Source organism: Phyllostomus discolor, chromosome 1 (assembly GCF_004126475.2).
Source record: "Phyllostomus discolor isolate MPI-MPIP mPhyDis1 chromosome 1, mPhyDis1.pri.v3, whole genome shotgun sequence".
Lineage (NCBI taxonomy): Eukaryota > Metazoa > Chordata > Mammalia > Chiroptera > Phyllostomidae > Phyllostomus > Phyllostomus discolor.
In genome coordinates, this window is record NC_040903.2 from 21663934 (window position 1) to 21685380 (window position 21447).

Here is a 21447-nt window from a genome sequence, read left to right on the forward strand (position 1 = left end):
AAGTCATTTTCACCGGGGTTGGGCGGGGCACATCATCCTCATGGTTGCCTTCAAAGGGCCGAAAGTAATTTTAGGACTGTATAGATGTACCTACTCCTTAACAGTTAAGCGAGAGCTCGGCGCTGCCACAGGGTAGAAACAAGGTGCTGGGCCAGATAAAACAAGGTGGAGGGCCGGATTTGGCCTACAGGTCTTGTGTTTGCCACCTGTGCTCTAGGACATTCTAATCTGCAGCCTAGGGGTGGCCCCCAGTTACTAAAGGCCTCACCTTTCTGGAACACAATCATGTGGGAATGGGCCAAGGAGGCCCCTGCACTCAGGTGCAGCTCATGGCCAAGTGCACGGTGTTCCTCTAAGGTGGAAGATCTCAGTGCAGGCTCATGTTAGCATCATCAGGGGAGTTCTTCACAAAAATGAATGGCCGCGGACCCAGCCCCAAATAATTAAGTCTGAATCACCTGGCCTTTGAAATGCCCTCCAACTTATTCTATTGAAGAGGCAGGGTTGGGAAGCTATTTTACTGCTGAATTCACTTGCAGACAGTATGCATGATTTTGCTGAGTTTATAGACTGGGGTTGGGGGGGAGCTCCACTTTAACCTGAAATTGTGTCCAAGTGTACCACATGTTAGTCAAGGTCAAAGGCAGAATAACAGGGAAACACATCTGAGGGGTGCTGAGCCCTGGGAAGGACTCTGTGCAGAGATTAACTACCTGAGAACTGTACGAGGAAGATAAGCCGGCTTGATGAACGGTGTTAGTGGGGGGTGCGGGAGGAGCGATCACATCCTAGACCTTTCATAGGGGCTGGCCTCCCACGGGCTTCAGACTACCGGAAGCAGAGAGGAAGGAACACGTTTCGAACACCCCTCCACCTCCTGACACTCCTGAGCTCCAGCAGAGCAGAGAGAGTGCCAGCTCTCTGCAGGCCCCGGATTAGGCCCTATGGCTAAGAAAACTCAAGAACAAAAGCGGAGGTAAATTGGAAGGGAGCCTGCTTCCTGCATGTGCGTGGGAAGATAGCTGGGTTATTTGTCTTTCACTTTAGTCTATAAACATTTTTACAGCCATTCAGATTTGTGCCCTGTAAACTCTTCTGTCCTTTATGAACTATTTTAATCCTCACAGCAATCCTCAGGGAAGTTGTTATGGCACTCATTTTACAGAGAAGGAAACTGAGGCACAGCATAGTAACTACCTGGAACAGGGACCCACAGTTGTCATTTTCAGAGCCAGGAATAAGAACCCAGCACTGTGACTCCTGAGTCCTTGACCTTAACTTGGTTGCTCTGTGCTGCCACTTAACTGTTTGGTGGTGTGTCTTTTCACAGATTCCCGACTTTAAGGGGATTGTGTGTCTGCCTTTATTCTGGTTATTGTATTTTTCATCTCTAGAAGTTCCATTTAGGTCATTTGTGTGTCTTCCTATTATCTCCTTAAGCTCTGCTTCCTCTCCATGTTTGGCCGTAGGCAGTCCATTCATCAGAGCTGTTTTCAAGTCCTTCTGTACCAATTCTGCCATTGGTGTCATTGCTCAGTCTGCTGATTGATTTCTCTGCTGGGGTGAATGGCATTTCTCTTTCACTGCACACCGGGTAATTCCAGGTAGGAGACCAGAATTTTTGCTGGATGCTGGCTATTTTGTGATCCTTTAAATAATGCTGGGTTTTGTTCTGTGATGCCATTAGGTGACTCGGAATCACACGGATGCTTTAGAGGACTGTTTTGAATCGTTGATACCTGGGGCCGGACTAGGATGCAGTCTGGGGGCCTGCTGGCCTCCCTGCTGAGGCTGTGCCCTTCTGAGTCCCTTTGCATTACAGGTCTTTACACTCTGGCTGCTGGGGGCACAGATTTCTGGCCCCGAGTGACCTCAGGGAGCTAGTATTTTATTCTGAGTGTTTGACTCGCTGAATCATGATGTTTTCATTTATATAATAGTGACTTTGGAGTCAAATTTTACCTGAAATAATTTATTCTCATTTTATAAATTCTTATGTTTCCCTAGTATGGATGTTGTCTGCCTTTTTTTGTTTATTTGAAAAAATCCATGTTTTAAAACACTCAGCATTTTTTTGTTTCCATTATATAAAGTGAATAATTAAAAAGTGACACCATCTTAAAGAGTAGAAATTACCTTTTTTGATGTTTTTGACAGACTTTCACCTTGACCAAACTTTATTTTTTCCAGCTTTGTTGAGATATAATTGACATATACATGTTTAAGGTGTATACATGTTGATTTCATATACTTATATATTGCAAAAGTATTAAAATTATTACCATCCTAGTGTTCGCCAACACCTCCATCACGTCAAATAATTACCATTTCTTTTGTGAATGTGTGTTCAGAACATTAAAGTCCTCTTTCTTAGCATCTTTCAAGTATCTGACAGGACGTTATTAACTATAATCATCAACATGCCATATATTAGATCCTCAGAATTTATTTATCTTATAACTAGGTTACACTGTATATTCATTTGACTATATACCCGGAAGTAAGTAGGACTGCTGGATCTTGGTAGTTTTACTTATACTTTTTTAAGGAATTTCCATACCGTTTTTCATAGTGGTTGGCCCAAGTCACATCCCCACCGAGGGCTCTCCCTCCTCTTCACGTCCACACAAGGGCTTGTTCTCTTCTGTCTTTTCAGGGACACAATTCTAGCGACTGTGAGGCGACACCTCACGGTGGATGCGATTTACATTCCCCGATGCTTGCTGATGTTGCGTCTCTTATGTACCCCTTGGCCCTTTGTACATCTTCTTTGAAAAACAAATGCTTTGAGCGCGGGCTGCAAACCAAAGTGTCACAGGTTCGATTCCCAGTCAGGGCACATGCCTGGGTTGCAGGCCACGACCCCCAGCAACCGCACATTGATGTTTCTCTCTCTCTCTCCCTCCCTTCTCTCTCTAAAAATAAATAAAAATAAAGTCTTTAAAAAAAAGAAAAAGAAAAACAAATGCCTGTTGAATTACTCTGTCCATTGTTTAACTGGTTTCATTTTTTGTTATTGAGTTGTATTATGACTTTTCTACATATTTTGACATTTAACCCCTTATCAGATATATAATTTGTAAATATTTTCTTCCATTCTGTAGACTGCCTTCTCATCGTGTCGATGGTTTTCTTTGCTGTGTAAAACTGTTTAGTTTGATGAAATCCCACATATTAATTTCGATTTTGGTGTCATATCCAAAAAATCATTGCCAGGATCAATGTCAAGGAGCTTTTCCCCTGTGTCTACTAAGAGTTTTATGATTTTAATTCTTATTTTTTAGGTTCTTAATTCATTTTGAGTAAATATTAAGCTCCATTTCATTCTTTTGTATACAACTATCCAGTTTTACCAAGTCAATGATTTTCTAATAAATAATTCTTTTTAGACTCAATAGCTTCTCTCATCTTGCTTTGCTCAGGGTGCCACATTGTCCCTTCCAGGTGACTTTGAATTGCTCTTAAAATTTAGTTGGATTTATAATTCAATTCTTATAGAACAATCTCAGTTCTCTGTTTTCCAAATTCTGAGAAACTATTACCCACGTGAATCTATATGACCAAGTAAATAGTCTTATAAAAATCTGACTATGAGCTATACACATATGTAAGATCTTTGCTGCACCTTTTCTGTTCTCTCTTTGGTGCCATTTAGTGGGGGCTGCAGTGGAGGCTGGAGAGTTTGACCGTGAGAGTTAAGTGATTAATATCAGCCCTTTGGATATCCATCTTCCTGGCGCATTTTAGAGGGCCATGTCTGACTGGACCCTTCTTGCCTATGCAACCTTACAGTGAGGGCAAGACGCCTCATCTGTCCAACCCCCCCCCCCCCCGCCCCATTTGCCTCCTATCTTAGTAAGGCACAGTCAGTTATAGTTGAAAGTACCTGCCTCCTACAAAGGCTATGAGGAATCAGGGAATAATGGAGCTCAGAAAAGTAGTTTAAAAGCCTGGTATTTTCCATTAACATTCAAAAAGAAATTCTTTTGTATATTTTTCCCCTGTGTAAGATAACATCTATATTTCTGAAGATCTTTCAGAATCTCAGAAGACCCTGGCAATATGTCTAGACCTTACATATTGGCTAACATATACCTTCATGGAGTCAGGCAACAGTTATCCATATTTTAATATCTCTACAGAGTTTCTCAACAGAGCTATATAAGTAGATGCAGAAGGAATAATCTTTTTTATACAGCCACTCTGATGATATGAATACAAATTGGAGAGGAAGGTGAAGATGAGAAGCAATGCCATAAGGAAGATGTGTATCTTTCTAAAAGCTAATTGTAATGATAATTACTTTCTGCTTTAGAAGCACATAGCTGATGTTGGCTCTTACAATGGAATTTGTTCAAAGAAATAAAATAGATTGGGCTATTCAACAGTGACTGAATTGTTCATTATGTTAAGAATGGAAAGCAATCTTGTAAAATGTCATCTTTTGCATTTATTTTAATTTTCTGAGAACACTTACGCCAACTAAATGTAAAATTGCCCCAATATCACTCCTACCTCATTAAAGGGGAAAAATAATGTGGAAAAAATAACATGCCTTTGACAATTAGTGTCATATTATTTAAATAGTTATCGCCATCTTTTTCAGTAGAGATTCAAAGAAAAATCAGATGAAAGAGGAGAAGAGGAATTCAAGATACTTGTTAAGGACAGGGGGAGATAAGAAGGAAGAAATAGTTCGGTGAGGAATTCACCCTTTGCTACAAACAGCAAAGCTCTGCCTCTCTCCAGATGCACAGTGAACCCTCCATTCCGTCGTCACCCACTGCCTCCAACCCACACCCAGAAAAGTGACTAAAGCACTGGCAAAGAATAAACAGTGTCCTGTTCTGGGGTCGCCAGCCCAGCAGTATGTACATCTGCACATCTCTTCCAGATTTCGAACAGCTATTTCCAGTCACCTGGTTAAAATGTCTGCTTCCTGTAGTTTCTCAGACCTAGCTTGAGTGCTGGGTTGGTGCCCATGTAATTGCATTGTTTTCAAGCCTTCCTTCCCAGCTTGGGCCTCTGTCAGTACCCTCTTGCATCTGTGTGACACTGGCCTGTACAACCTTCATCTACCTCTGCTTATGCACCTTGATTGGCTCAAACTTTTGGAAGTAATCTGTGGCCTGATGCTGAGCCTGAAAATCCTATTCACATTTCCAGGCTGGCATCATATCCATACTGTCTTTTCTTAAATTGAGGTATAGTTGCCATAACATTATATGAGTTTCAGGTATACAGGGTAATGATTCAATAATTGTATATTGCAAAATGATCACAAGTCCAGTTAAAATCATCACCGTACATAGTTGCAGACATACCTCCTTTCTTCTTTTTTAATATATAATCTTCATTATATTTTTCCATTATCATTTAGTCCTCTTAAACCCCCCCTCACCCCCAGCAGCCACCACCCTATTGTCCGTGTCCATGAGTTCTTTATCCTTTTTGCTCAATCCCTATACTCCCTGACCTCTCCCGCCCCCACTAGCTGCTATCTGTTCTCCATCTATGAATCTGTCTCTGTTTTGCTGGTTAGTTCAGTCTGTTCGTTAGATTCCACATATGAGTGAAATCATATGGTATTTGTCTTTCTCTGACTGGCTTATTTCATTTAGCATAATATTCTCCATGTCCATCTATACTGTTGCAAAGGGCAAATTTTTCTTCTTTTTTTTACAACTGAGGAGAATTCCATTGTGTAAATGTCCCATAGTTGTTTCATCCACTCATCTATTGATGGACACTTGGACTAATTCCATATCTTGGTGATATAAATAACATTGCCATGAACATAGGGGTGCTTATGTTCTTTTGAATTAGTGTTTTGGGTTCCTTTGGATATATTCCCAGAAGTGGGATTGCTGGGTCAAAAGGCAGATCCATTTTTAATTTTTGGAGGTATCTCCATACTGCTTTCCACAGTGACTACACCAGTCTGCATTCCCACCAACAGTGCAAAAGAGTTCCCCTTTCTCCACATCCTCACCAGCACGTGTTGTTTTTTGATTTACTGATCATAGCTACTCTGACAGGTGTGAGATGGTATCTCATTGTGGTTTTAATTTGCATTTCTCTGATGATTAGTGATGCTGAGCATCTTTTCATGTGTCTCTTGGCCATCTGTATGTGCTCTTTGGAGAAGTGTCTACTCAGGTCCTTTGCCCATTTTTTAATTGGGTTGTTTGTTTTCTTGGTGTTCAGTTTTGTAAGTACTTTATACATTTTGGATTTTAGCTCCTGATCAGATATATTGGTGAATATGTTTTCTCATTCTGTGGTTTGTCATTTTATTTTGTTGATGATTTCCTTTACTGTACAAAAACTTTTTAGTTTGATTAAGTCCCATTTGTTTATTTTTTCTTGTGTTTCCCTTGCCTAGGAAGATATATCTGATAAAAAATTTCTACAAGCAATGTGCAAAATTTTGCTGCCTATGTTAGGATTTTTATGGTATCAGGTCTAGCATTTAAGTCTTTGATCCATTTTGAATTTATTCCTTTGTATAGTGTAAGGTGACCTAGTTTCATTTTTCTGCATGTATCTGTCCAGTTTCCAAACACCATTTATTGAATAAACTGTCTTTAGCTCATTGTATGTGCTTGCTTCTTCTGTCACATATTAGTTGACTATAAAGTTGTAGGTTTATTTCTGGGCTCTCTATTCTGTTCCATTGATCTATGTGTCTGTTCTTATGTCAGCACTAGGCTGTTTTGATTACTATGGCCTTGAAGTACAGTTTAATATTAGGTAGCATTATTCCTCCAACTTTGTTCTTCTTTTTCAGGATCACTGTGGCTATGTGGGGCCATTTGTGGTTTCATACAAATTTTTGAAATATTTATTCTAGTTCTGTGAAATATATCATTGGAATCTTGATAGGAATTGCATTGAATCTGTAGATTGCTTTGGGTAGTACAGACATTTCAATGATGTTAATTTGTTCTATGAACATGGCATCCATGAACATGGTATCCATGAACATGGTATGTGCTTCCATTTATTTGTATCTTCAATTTCTTTCTTTAGTGTCTTATAATTTTCCAAGTAAAGCTCTTTTAAGTCCTTGGTTAGGTTTATTCCTAGATACTTTATTCTTTTTGAAGCAATTGTGAATGGGATTTTTTTTCTTAATTTGCCTTTCTGTTAGTTCATGATGGGCATATAAAAATGCAACTGATTTCTGAATATTAATTTTGTATCCTGCTATTTTGCTGAGTTCATTTATCAGTTCTAGTAGTTTCTTGGTGGAATCTTTGGGGCTATGTACAGTATCATGTCATCTGCAAATAAAAATAGTTTTATACCTCCTTTAATTGTGCTTCACAGATATTACATTGTTTATAAATTGAAGGCATGATATATCTCTCCCCCCACCCCCACCCCCACCAGCAAAAAGATTATAACTTGCTTTTACAACTTGCTCGAGATACTCATTTTACTGCAGAGGTCTGGAACCAAACACCATGCTGCACATAATATACTCATAATATATTCATTTTATAAGTGGAAATGTATACCTTTTGACCCCCTTAACCGATATTGTCCACTCCCCATCCTTCTGCCTCAGGTAGCCATCAAGAGTATCTATGAGTATATATCCATGAGCTTGGATATTATTTGTTGTTGTTTTTTCATTGTTTTATTGGTTTTCTTTTAGATTCCAAATATTAGTGAGATCGTGTAAAATTTATTTTTTCTGTCTTTTTTCAGTTAGCATAATGCCTTCAAGTTGAACCCAGGTTGTCCCAAATGACTAGATTTCAATTTTATGGCTCCATAATATTCCATGATAGATAGATATATAAATAGACCACATCTCCTTTATCCGGTCATCTATCAGTGCACACTTTGATACTTTCATGTCTTTGGTATTGTAAATAATGCTTCAGTAAACACGGGGGTGCACCTATTTTTTAGAATTAGTGTTTTGTTTTCTTCAGATATATACTCAGAAATGGAATTGCTGGGTTATATGGTAGTTTCACTTTTTTTTTTTTTTTTGAGTAATGTCAGTACTACTTTTCATAGTGGCTGCACCAGTTTACATTCCCACCAACAGTGAATAAGCCTTCCCTTTATTTTTCATCCTCTTCAACAGTTATCTTTTCAATAATAGCCGTTCTGACAGGTGCAGGTGATCTCTCATGGTTTTGATTCGCGTTTCTGTGGTGATTAGTGATGTTTAGTATCTTTTCATGTACTGTCAGCTACTTGCATGTCTTCTTTGAAAAAAATGTCTATTCAGACACTCTATTTTTTAAATCAGATTGTTTGTTTGCTTTTTTTTGATATTGAGTTTTATGAATGCTTTATGCATTGATATTAACCTCTTATCAGATGCATGCTTTGCAAATGTTTTCTCTCATTCACTAAGATGCCCTTTCATTTTGCTGATGGTTTCCTTTGCTGTAGAGAAACTTTAGAATTTAATGTAGTCCCACCAGTTTATTTTCACTTTTGCTGCTTTTGGTGTGAAGTCCCCCAAAATTCATCGCCAAGACCTTTGTCACCTATATTTTCTTCTAGGAGTTTTATAGCTTATGGTCTTACCTTTCACCTTTTAATGCATTTTGAGTTAATTTTTGTTCATGATGGAAGATAGTGGTGCAGTTTCATTGTTTCCCATGCAGCTGCCCAGTTTTCCCAGCACCATTTATCATAATCTGCCCTTGTTCCACTGTAGATCCTTGGTTCATTTGTAATAATTGACCATTTGTGTGTGGGTTTGTTTCTGGACTCTCTATTCTGTTCCATTGATCTATAGGTCTGTTTTTATGCTGACAACACACTATTTTAGTTATGATAGTTTTGTAATACGACTTGAAATTAGAGCGTGTGATGCCTCCATCTGTGTTCATCTTTATCAAGATTGCTTTGGCTACTACTTGGTTTCTCTTGTGGTTCTATACAAATTTTAGGAATGTTTTTCTATTCAAGGAAAAAATGGCATTGAAGTTTTGATATGAATTGCATTGAATCTGCAGAATGTTTTGGGTAGTGTGGACATTTCAACAATTCTTTCAATCCAAGAGCATAGAATATCTTTCCATTTATTTGTGTTTTCTTCACCTTCTTTCATCAATATTTTACAATTTTCTGTGTACAGATTTTTCACCTCCTTGGCTAAACTTATTTCTAGGTATGTTATTCTTGTTGGTGCTATTATAGATGAAACTTTTATTAATTTTTCTTTCTGATACTTTATTATAAATGTACAGATATGCAGAGGGTATTTGTATTTTGATCTTGGATCCTGTACATTTATTAAGTTTGTTTATTATTTCTAAGAGATTTGGGTGGAGTCTTTATGATTTTCTACATAGCATAATCTATTTTCTACAAATAGTGACATCTTAAAACAGAATCCCCTCCTCATACTCTTAAGCTTGCTTTATTTTCATGCCTGGTGACAATTTTTTGCCCTCTTTCTTTTAAAACAAGTTCCTTGTACAACATGAGCCCTATATCTGAGGCCTTTGGAATGAGATCATTGTCTTCCAAAACACCCTGGACTCAGCAAGTCCCTGGGATACAGGTCATCATCGTGCCTTGGAAGAGGTGCCTTTAAGAAAGGCCTTGCGGGCCAAGTAGCAGATAATGATGGAACAGCTCTAAGGGCAAACTTGATCTATAAAACACAATTCAAGAGAAGTTTGTGTAGAAGACACACTAGGCTAATTAGAGATGAACACCAATGTGAGGGACAGTGAACTATAAAGAAGGTAGCAGACATTCTCAGTTTAGGGAAAGTTGTTTTAAAGGGCTGCTATTTTAGCAGAAGTTATAGACTCATATCTATAGGGATTTGTTGTGGGAAAGTCAATGGGGCAAAATGTACAAATGCACTGCTACTATTAGACCAAAAAAGAACGATTTTATTTAGTTAAAACTGGTGAGCAATTTGTAAGCTGTCCTGGTAAAATAGGTTTTCATTCTGCCCACTTGCTTTATTATTCTTTCCAGTAATGTCTGGAGATATGACCAATGGAGTCGCGGGGTAGGTTAGACACTGAGCAGAGAAACAACAGTCATGCAAATCTGTCAGTGTAGATGCCAGGCACCTATGCTGCCTGTGTCTGTGCAAAAATACTGGCCAAGATCCTGGGAAATTCTAAAGCCTCTAGTACTAGACAGCTTATGTTTTTCCAACATGTAGCATATGAAAATAAAACATTTACAAGGCTCTTTTGCATGCAGGTTAATTATGTAAAATTAGAGAACCTAAGGAGTGGGTCAGTAAGCGCTAATTAGACAATGATAAAGAACCAACTTTACTTCCAAAGGGAGATCATTAAAATTTTCATTTGTTTCTCAACAATTCAATTATAACACACTTAATGTGCAGGGCATGAACCTTAAGGGATGTAAGATGATTATAGGTCTGTTCCAACGTACCTTGTTCTCTCGCATTTATTTTCTCAGAAGATTAGACATTTCTAACTATTTTATAGCATTCTTGACTCTCAAGTACTTCATAATGCCTTTCTTCCACTTCCTATACTCATTCTATCCCTTGGATGTTTGACTAGATTGCCTCAGGTAAAATGAGAACTGTTTATCTTTCTGGGGAAAAAATACACTTTAAGAATGCCTTTTAAATATGGTTCTGTAGATGCCTACTTAATGTCTCCTTTGTGGATCTCCTGCTAATGGCTCCCTGTGTTCAAGAGTCCATTGGCCACTCACTTATTAAATCAATAAACACATTGTCTTCAGTGCATCGTTCTTTCTAAAATGTTTCTGTGGGTTGCCATGCACTGGCACCTGCTCTTCCCGATTTTGCAGTGTAGTCACAGTCATGATTACACAGCCCCCAGATGCTGCCAGTGGTCCCCTGATGCCCCTTCAAGGTCTGTAGTCAAAGAAATGACTAATTTTATCAACTAATTCTCGATAATATGAAAACACTAAAGAAAACTTTAGAGAATTACATTTTTCCCCATATTTCACTTAGATGTTTTAACCAGAGTCTTTGTTGAAAAGGGCCCTGCCTGTGTCTCACTGTACAGGAACTGTGGTCCAGGTACGAGGAGCAACATTCTCAGCAACTGTATTAGACTGCTGTATTTGGACTTTGCGTTTGCAAGTAGCAGAAAACATTTCAGAAAATTACACGCACATTTTCCAGAATCTAAAGGTGTGCAATTCAAAGAGAAAGAATATCGTGTGAGATACAAATGTGGAGCGATAAAGGAATGCATGTTACTGAAGACCATACTACATGAAATGAGCGCCAATATAGCAGAGAAGAGGTTAGAGGGCTGAGCACGTCAACACTCTGAGGTTTCTGTGTACGTTCATTTAGAACATGGTGTTCTGTTCACCAGGTGAAAGAAGACAGGGAAAGGTAGTGAGCCACTGTGTCAAAGGTAACTGATTGAGTGCATTGTCTGAAGAGTGTGAAACAAGCTTGTGGGCAAAGTGGAGGTCATTTATAATTTTGACTAGAAGTGAGTTTTAGTGGGGAGAGGTGATTCATAGGGAGGAAAGCCCAATTAGAGAAAGTTCAAGAGAGAATGGGAGTAGAAAGGATAATAAAAGAAGGATCTGTTAAAATGATTTGCTAGTGGGATGTTGGAAAATAGCTGGCGGAGTATATAGTATCAAAGAGGGCTTTTCCTTTTTTCTGTATTCTTTTACAAAAATTAATATGGAAGCTCTTACAGGATGTGTATATGTCAGCCACAGTATAATGCAAGGACAGGAAACTTATGAAGCAAGGAAGAGGGGGACAATTGTCAGAGCCATTTATAGGTGAGGAAACAGACATGAAATGTTCAGAAGCGTGCTCCAGGTTGCACTGCTAGTAAGTGTGAGACCTGGAATAAAATTTCTGGCTGTCTCACTGCTGATATCTCCCTCTTCAGTTCTACTCTGTGCTGTCTCTTCCGGAAGAAGGGAGGGAATACTTAATCAGCTCACTGTAAGCTGAGTGTATGCCTCCACTGATGTTCATTCTAGCCGTTGAAAGGTAAGGGCGTTCCTGCCACAGGTTCTTTTACAAACCTTGGAGACAAGAGGATGCCCGTGTGGACGTTAGAAAACATTCTCATGGGGGCCACAGAAAGTATTTCTTTTGAACTTTTGTGCAAAAAATAGGCCATCAACCCCAAGGTAACAACAGCAGAGGAACTAACCGCAGGCCTAGCCCACAGGAAAAAACACTCACTACCCATAGTAACACAGACCCAGAAAACCAAGAAGTTTAAGTTTATTGCTGTCTTCCTGTCCAGGCCAAGGCAGAACTAGTTCATCGATTTCAACAACATCCAGGACAGTGACAGTGAGGCACAGTGAACCATCTCATTAGGTCAGGAATGCATTAGACAGGTATGGGTGAGCAAGATATGTCCTGGACCATATTAACAAGAGAATAAAGTTATTAAATATTGTACTCTATTTAGTTTTCACTCCTAACTGAATCATCAAGGGGCAGGTCACTCAGGAGACCACCTCTCTGACTTGCCTTATGCTAGTCTTCATCTCCTTCGTGCGGGGCTTCCTCCCACTGGGGCATCTGTCCACCACATCAGCAGGGGCACACTGGATCTTTAGCTCTCCCCCTGCAGGATGTGGACAAGTGCCCTTCAGCTGGGAACAGCTCCCCAGTTACTGAACAACCAATGCAGGGCTTTTACAAGGGTGCGAGATGTGCCCCATCCAAGAAAATTTAAGATTTCTGAGAAGGTACAGTCTCTTCTGCCATAGCTTATACTTGATAAACCGAAACTCATTCTAGTGGCTAAATTAAAGCTAGTGAGTTTTTCGCCCTCAGAGCTTTGGCCATAATCCAAATTATAGACCGCACTGGTCATCTAGTGTCTTCAGTACAGACATCCTGTGGTGAACCAATTTTAGGTGTGTACTTTCTCCTACTGCTCACTCCTGTATTGAACTTTCTACTGTGCTATAAGACACCTTAATTCAAATATCCATTTCTTTACTCCTCAGTAATCACTGACTACTTTTTCTGATAAAACTGAAATTCATTTTATTCATGTGGATACACTTTTCCTTCTATCTGCATAAGATGAACACTGCTCATTCTCTCTTGAGCCATGTCTTACATGGCTGAAGATTCGGATAATTGGCCCTGACTGGTGTGGCTCAGTGGATTGAGTGCTGGCCTGCAAACCAAAGGGTAGCTGGTTTGATTCCCAGTCAGGGCACATGCCTGGGTTGCAGGCCAGGTCACCAGAAGGGGGTGCTCGAGAAGCAACCACACATTAATCTTTCTCTCTCTTCCCCTCACTTCCCCTCTCTCTAAAAATAAATAAATAAAATCTTTAAAAAATAAATGCTTATTAAGCACATAATGCAATGCCTTTTATATATACTGTCTCAGGTGATCCTACTAATATTAGCATTTTTCAGATGAGTAAATGGAAGTACAGAGGGTAAGTAAATTTGCAAAAGCCACACAATTGCGAAGCTATAGAACCCGAAGGATCAAAAAGCCCAAGTCTAATCCTGGTGTGCAATCAGAATCTTCTTCTTGCCTTCTGTCCTTCCCTTTCACACAGACTGTGTAGGAACATGCGTACAGTACAGTAGAGATGGCACTGAGAACTCTGAATGCAAAAGTATCAAACAGAGGATTCTTCTGGACAGCGCTGTGTCTCTCTCTCATATACATAACACGTGGAAGCCAACTTTAGTCCGGGGTTACTAAGTGAACACACGTAGGGGATAGTGATAGATAGATATAGATATAAATGTATAACATATACATCTTAATCTATCATATCTGTACCTACATCTAGGGGTAGGTATAGATGTACAGATATAGATATGTCTAGATATGGATATAGTATATTTTAAATATATCATACCACAAAAGCATCCATTTCCCCAATGGGAGTTTGTTCTGGGGCCAGGTCCTATCCCTACCCTCTTCTCTGTTTCTATTGCATCACAGACTAACCCCCACTTTGACTCACATATTCTTTGTTAGATAGATGGTACACTTTTATTCACATTGAAGGCCAGACCTACCTCTAAAATACATCTCCAATCACATTCAATTTTTCCGCCTATCAGCCTAATCCAAGCCTGTGTCATTTTTTCCCCTAAATTATCATAACACTCTTTTATTTTACTCTTGTCCCATCCAATTCATTCTCCACCAGGTAGCTTCAATATATCCTGAAATGGCTTGCAGTAAATCTTTCATTATTACCAAAGTGAACCAGAGAAAAATTGGAAAGCTCTAATTGTGGACATCGGGACCCTGCACCATCCAGCTGCTGCCTGCTGGCCCCTCAGCTTTGTCCTCCCACCACTGTTCACTCTACGTCACAGATCATTCGGATTCTCTAATGCACCAGCGTTCCGTTCAGCGTGCATTCATCTTTGGGCTGTGCCAGCTACTATACTGCTATGTGAAAACACTAGAGCCCTAAAATCATATTTTGTCTCATCCTTTATTAATGCCTATTTGTGCTGAAACAAAATATGTTTTATAATGTAAATAATAAATGCAGATAATAAACTAGAGAGAGACGAGTTAGCTAGCTATCGGCCCTACATACTCACAAAGTTTTTACCAATAGAAGTGTAAATTAAAAAAAAAAAAGAAAGAAAGAAATTCAAGGGTACTACCCGAATGCTGAAACTGTTTCTTACCTTTGAGATTTCAAAGGTGTTACTCTCTGCCTGGAACAATTCTTTGCCCAGATTTTTATCCAGCTAAGTAATTGCTCATGATTTTTCTAGTGGAGTTTACAGAAAATGAAAATTGCCCAATAAAATTTGTTCCCTCTTAAAGCTTTTTATAGTTTTCTTCAAAATATTTATCAGAGCATGTAAATAATGTATATTCATTGCATAGTATTATATGCAACTCTTCCAAATTAAGCAGTAAGTTTCTTGAGAACTACAACCATCTATTTTGCCTATCACTAAAGCACAGCACCTAAAGAAGGCCTTGTTCATTCAGTTAGTTCCTCAAACCTGGTTCCACGAGTGATTCTGTGTCCCTGTAAGAGATTTTCCTTCATCTCTTCTCTGGTCCATTATGTTTTAATTTCATAATTCATTTCTCAGATATTAGTTCTATCTCAAACTATTGGGGTTCCTGTGAGCCACCTTTTTGACTCCCCAAACACTGAAAATCATGCAACAGAAACATACCATGGGGACAAACTGCAAGGCCACACTTGTTATCAGCAGCTTAACTTTAGGATCTGAAGTTAGAAGTTGACTTTACCCTGGTGAACATCTTTTGTATCCATATGTTTGACCTGTAATGAGTTCTCTTTTTGTCTCACTCTTTTTAAACAGAATAAACAGGACACCAGCTATTCAACTTGCATTCTGCAAAAATAGTTACCTGGGCACGTTGGCATGATGACCAGTGGGAACTGTGCCTAAGAAATTAAACTAATAGTTTAATAGTTCACACTTATAAAACATCTTTTAAAAATGTTGATTGTGCCTGGCTGGTGTAGCTCAGTGGACTGAGCACGGGCTGTGAACCAAAGTGTCACAGATTCAATTCCCAGTCAGGGCACATGCCTGGGTTGCAGGCCATGACCCCCAAGCAACCGCACATTGATGTTTCTCTCTCTCTCTATCTCCCTCCCTTCCCTAAAAAAAAAAAAAAAATGTTGATTGTTTGCACATTTTGGGTTTTATTTATTATTTTTAAAAGATTCTAATTATTTTTTCATTGTTGACACTATTACAGATGCCCCCCCATTCTCCCGTAACCCCCTCCCACACAGCCCCACCCTCCCCCAGACCTGGTTGTCTGTGTCCATGGGCTAGGCATACACGCATATAGTTTCTTTAGCTAATCTCTTCCAGTCTCCCCCACCCTCTTCCCCTCTGAGACCTGTCAGTCTGTTCCATGTATGCAGGCCCCTGGTTTTATTTTGTTAGTAAATTTCATTCATTAGATTCCACATATAAGTGAGAATATATGGTATTTGTCTTTCTCTGAATGGCTTATTTTGCTTAGCATAATATTCTCCATGTCTATCCATGCTATTGCAAAGGGTAAGAGTTCCTTCTTGTTTACAGCCTCATAGAATTTCATTGTGTAAATGTACCATAGCTTTTTTATTCGCTCATCTACTGATGGACACTTGGGCTATTTTTCCAGAATAGCCAAGGTTTCCAGACCTTGGCTATTGCAAACAGCACTGCTATGAACACAGGGGTGTATAAATTCTTTCTGATTAGGTGTTTTGGGATTTTTAGGATATACGAGTATTCCTAGAGGTGGGATCGCTGCGTCAAAAGGCAGTTCCATTTTTAGTTTTTGAGGAAATTCTATACTGTTTTCACAGTGGCTGCAGCAGTCTGCATGCCCACCAACAGTGCACTAGGGTTCCCTTTTCTCCACATCCTCACCAGCACTTGTTGTTCATTGATTTATTGCAGATAGCTATTTGGACAGGTGTGAGATGGTATTTCATTGTGATTTTAATTTGAATTTCTTTAATGATTGGTGACATTGAGTATTTTTTCATATGTCCATGGGCCATCTGTATGTCTTCTTTGGAGAAATGTCTGTTCTGGTCCTTTGCCCATTTTTTAATTGGGTTATCTTCCTGGTGTGGAGTTGTATAGGTTCTTTATACATTTTGGTAATTAACCCCTTATCAGGTGTATCATTGGCAAATATGTTGTCCCATGCAGTGGGTCCCCTTTTCATTTTGTTGGTGGTTTCTTGTGCCGTGCAGAAGCTTTTTAGTTTGATGGAGTCCCATTTATTATTTTTTTCCTTTATTTCTTAAATTTTTGAAATTGAAGTATAATTGACATATAACATTAATTAATTTCATGTACGGAGCATTATGATTCAATATTTGTATATACTACAAAATGTTCACCACAGTAATCTAGTTAACATCCTTAACCATAGTTACAAATTTATTTTTTCGTTTTTTTTTAAATATTTTATTTATTTATTTTTTAGAGAGGGAAGGGAGGGAGATAGAGAGAGAGAGAGAGAGAAACATCAATGTGCGGTTGCTGGGGGTTATGGCCTGCAACCCAGGAATGTACCCTGGCTGGGAATCGAACCTGGGACACTTTGGTTCCCAGCCCGCGCTCAATCCACTGAGCTACGCCAGCCAGGGCACAAATTTATTTTTTCTTGTGATGAAGACTGTTAAGGTCTACTCTTAGCAACTTTCATATATTCAATTCACTATTATTAACCATAGTCACTAGTGTGTTCTTAATAGTGATTCATTAATCTCAAGTTTAATTAAAATTAAACATTTTCCCTAACTCTTCCTATGTATTTAAGATATTTGCTTTTGCAAAACAATGTGTTCCATCATTCTTTATGAAAGTTAAGTCTGCTGGAGAAGAACCTTTCTGAAGAACTGGGAAGCCGCTGGCAAATCCGCTGTCTCTGTTCTGGAAACGGGCTTCCTGATGAGCCCGGGCCTCAGCGACACTGACCCCCTGGGCTTCTACTGAGAGGATGTGCTCACCTCTGGAGATTGGGACCTTTTCTCCAGGAGGAGCTAATTGCTACGGACCTCCTGAAATTGTTTTAAGTACACACATCCCATTTCAGGATTTCAGCATTCAGCTATGTAGAAATACTTTAAAGATTAAATGACTTTACAAAGCTCAGGCCTGACTTCACTGATTATTCTTCAGCGTTAATCGAAATGAAGAGGTAGGATGTGTGGAGCGAATGCACAACCTAGGGCCTGTCAGGAGCTCTGGAAATGCCCACTAAAGGGAGCTGAAGGGAAAAGCAACACTTCGGTGTAGAGAAGTTTACAAGAAGCCACTTACCGTGGAACGAAATGCTTCATATTGCATTTGGGTTCACACGGATACGTCAATAGATGTCTTGCCTTATTCTAGAGTTTATCTTTGAACATTTTTTCACAGTTACATTGCCCTTCTCAGGATTAATTATGCATTTTTAAAGCAAAGTTAATGGAGAGGAGATAATAGCATTTTTGGATTGTACTTGAAATTGTAGGTAATTCATGTGTTAATTCATTTATTCATTTACTTGTTAACACAGCCTAATTCAGAGTGCACTTCATGAAAGCCGCAGAGCAGATGGCCCGAGCACACATACTGAGAGATTTCTCTTCATGTTCTCCATGTTCAGAAAGTCTTGCTCTCAGGAAGGCTCCGTGGTGTCACTAGTTAATGTCTCAGTATATGTAACTACTTTAAGGCGGAGTTCATCACTGATGGTAGTAGGTATAATTTCAAATGATCTTCCTAGTAACTACAGTTGCACGTGACTTCTGGTCAGCTAACTGCGGAGGGTTGTCTTTACTGGAAATGAGGCTGGGAAGGGCTCCAATCCGTGGTCAGGAAGGTAAGCCGGTCTTGTCATTTTCTCTTATGTTCACATTATTCGTAATTACTTTCATTCATTCTACGGTTCATCTTTTCTTTTTCTTTTTCCTTGCCTGCTCTTTTAGAAATCTTTTAAGCAGTGTCATTTTCTAAGAGTCTGCTTAGTTGAAATTAGTAAAATTAGTACATATTTATAAATCTATTAACTGGTCAAGTATGAACTACAATATAATACAGTGAGCTTCACTGTGAACTCTTCCACATTGTAAAACTCTCCTCTTTTCTTCAGGAAATGCCAATGCTGCATGTGACATATGACAGATAAAGACCAAGTGAATGTATCCATCCTGGCCTATCTATATACTAGATATGAATAAAGTTTTTTGAAGTAAGAATAAATTCAGATAGTTTTTATACAATCTTATGATATTTTCAATTGGTCCAAGCAATTTCTGGACCACTACCCAAATGCTACTTAATAGAACAGTTTATATGTGAAAAAATATGGCATGTTAAAGTTTAAATTATGAATTTTTAAAAAAGTTGAATGTTGTCCTGGCTGGCATAGCTCAGTGGATTGAGCGCGGGCTGCGAACCAAAGTGTCGCAGGTTGGATTCCCAGTCAGGGTACATGCCTGGGTTGCAGGCCATGACCCCCAGCAACTGCACATTGATGTTTCTCTCTCTCTCTCTGTCTCCCTCCCTTTCCTCTCTGAAAACAAATAAATAAAATCTTAAAAAAAAAAAGTTGAATGTTGAACAGCCAAATACTCATTAAACACTTAAATGGAAATAAAAATAAAATCTAACATTTATTAGCAAAAATATACATTTCAGTAATGCAATAATTTGAATATGAATGTAAAAATAAAATTCCCAGGGAACACAAACATTACTAGCTTTTAATTAGAACATATTGGAAAGAAAACTGGAATGAAAGCAAGTTATTGAACTTATTCATGAAGAGCAAACACTCATGTATTCTAAGCTGTTAGTGTTGATGTAGTCTGTAACAGTGGACGAATCAATGTTAATTGAGTTCTAAGAGGAACACGTGCAGGAAACCACATTCACTATTATGAACATTAGACACATATGCAAAGGTGGCAATAAAATTCAATACAATTTAATTCAGTCCTCAATACTTTTATTAACATCAAAAATGCTAGACAAAGTGAATAAATTGCATGCACCCCCTAATGCTGTATTTTTTCTTTCCAATACTTATTGTGCAAACATTTCATTTAAACATAATACAAATTTGAGAAACTCCTTAGTGAATACCTCTAAATTTTTCACCTGATTTCTACCATTAACATTTTACTATACTTGCTCAATCATACTATCTATCCCCCTCTATTCATCCATGAATTCATCTTATTTTTACTCTTAAAGTAAATGCAAACATCTCAAACTTCCTCACATACTTTAGCATGCAGTTCTTGTGTAAAATTACATAGAATGAAAAGCACATACCTTCAGTGTACATCCCCTGAGTTCTGATAAACACATACACACGGAAGCACAAAACTCTGTCAAAATACAGAACATTACCATCCGTTCACTCCAGAAAGTTACCCCATTATCACCCCAGTCAATCTCTGTCCCCACCCAAGACAACTGCTGGGATGTATATAAAATTTGGTCTTTGTCCCTCTTCTTGGCACAAAGCTCCTAAAACCATCAGGATTTCCTGTGACGAGAACTGTAAAGTCATCTTTTGTTATATTTTCTTTGTTACCCATGAAGGGACTTTCGGAAAACACCTAAGGCTGGGGGCTGGTTGGTAGTGGAACCAACCACAGGGTTAGAGAGTTGGATCTCTCCCAGCCCAGGGAAGGGAGAGAGGCGGGAGATGGAGTTCAGTCACCAACAGCCAGTGATTTAACCAACCATGCCTATGTGATGAAGCCTCCATAAAAACCCAAGGGGAGAGCTTCTTCTGGGCAGGTTCAGATGATTTGATGTGCAGACTTGGTGAGAATGGCCCACAGAGCAAGCACGGGAGCTCCTGCCTTTTCCCCATACCGTGCCCTCTGCATCTCTTCCATCGGGCTGTTCCTCAGTTATAACCTTTTATAATAAATGGGTAGTCTAGCAAATAATATGTTTGTTTCTCCGAGTCTGTGAGCTGCTCTAGCAAATTAAACCCAAGGAAGGGGATTTATTGCTGGTCCATCAGAAACAGAGGTGATCTGAACTGGGCAGTGGGGCAGCCTTGTGGGACTGATCCTCCCCCCACCCACCAGGAGTGGGGGGCGATGCTATCAGGTACCTATTGATAAACAATGTCAGAACTGAGCTGAATTGTAGGACACAAAGCTGGGGTCTGAGAACTGCTTGAGGGTGTGGGAACCCTTACCTCCTAACACACACATTGGAAATTGGTGCTCAGAACCCCCTCAACTACTCTGTGAATGGAAAACTAATACTGACTAGGTGTTTTATCACCAAAAAGGATTTATTCATGAAAAAGGGTTGTAACTCTATGCATGCAGACATGGCAAACTACATGCATACCCTGGCCTGTGTATGTGGGTGGTAGGGTGTTTATGGAAGAGAAAAGGAAGAAAAGGGAAGGGAAAGTACCACAGAGCTTTATTATAAACATCGAGTTCTTCCTGTAGAGTTCTTGCATGTAGGGTTCTCACGATTACTTACAGTGCAGAAACTTCCATAAGCCCTATCTCTTCCTATAGACCCTTCGGACTGATTGCTCACTTAAAGTTCCAGTTGGTCTTTATCAACTCAGGATGTTTTTCCACTATAATCCTGTGCATTTATTTCTTAAAAGTGATTGACTAAGTAAAAAGGAATTATTATCTATTGAACTGCTGGGCTTCTATTTTCCAAAGACATTATTAATGTCTTTGGAACTGCTGGGCTTCCCTGATTAAAATCAACTAACAACAAGTGCTGGCGAGGATGTGGAGAAAGGGGAACTCTTTTGTACTGTTGGTGAGAATGCAGACTGGTGCAGCCTCTGTGGAAAATGGCATGGAGATACCTCAGAAAATTAAAAGTGGATCTGCCTTTTGACTCAGCAATCCCACTTCTGAGAATATATCCAAAGGAACCCAAAACACTAATTCAAAAGAACATAAACACCGCTATGTTCTTGCAGTGTTATTTATAATCACCAAGATACAGAAG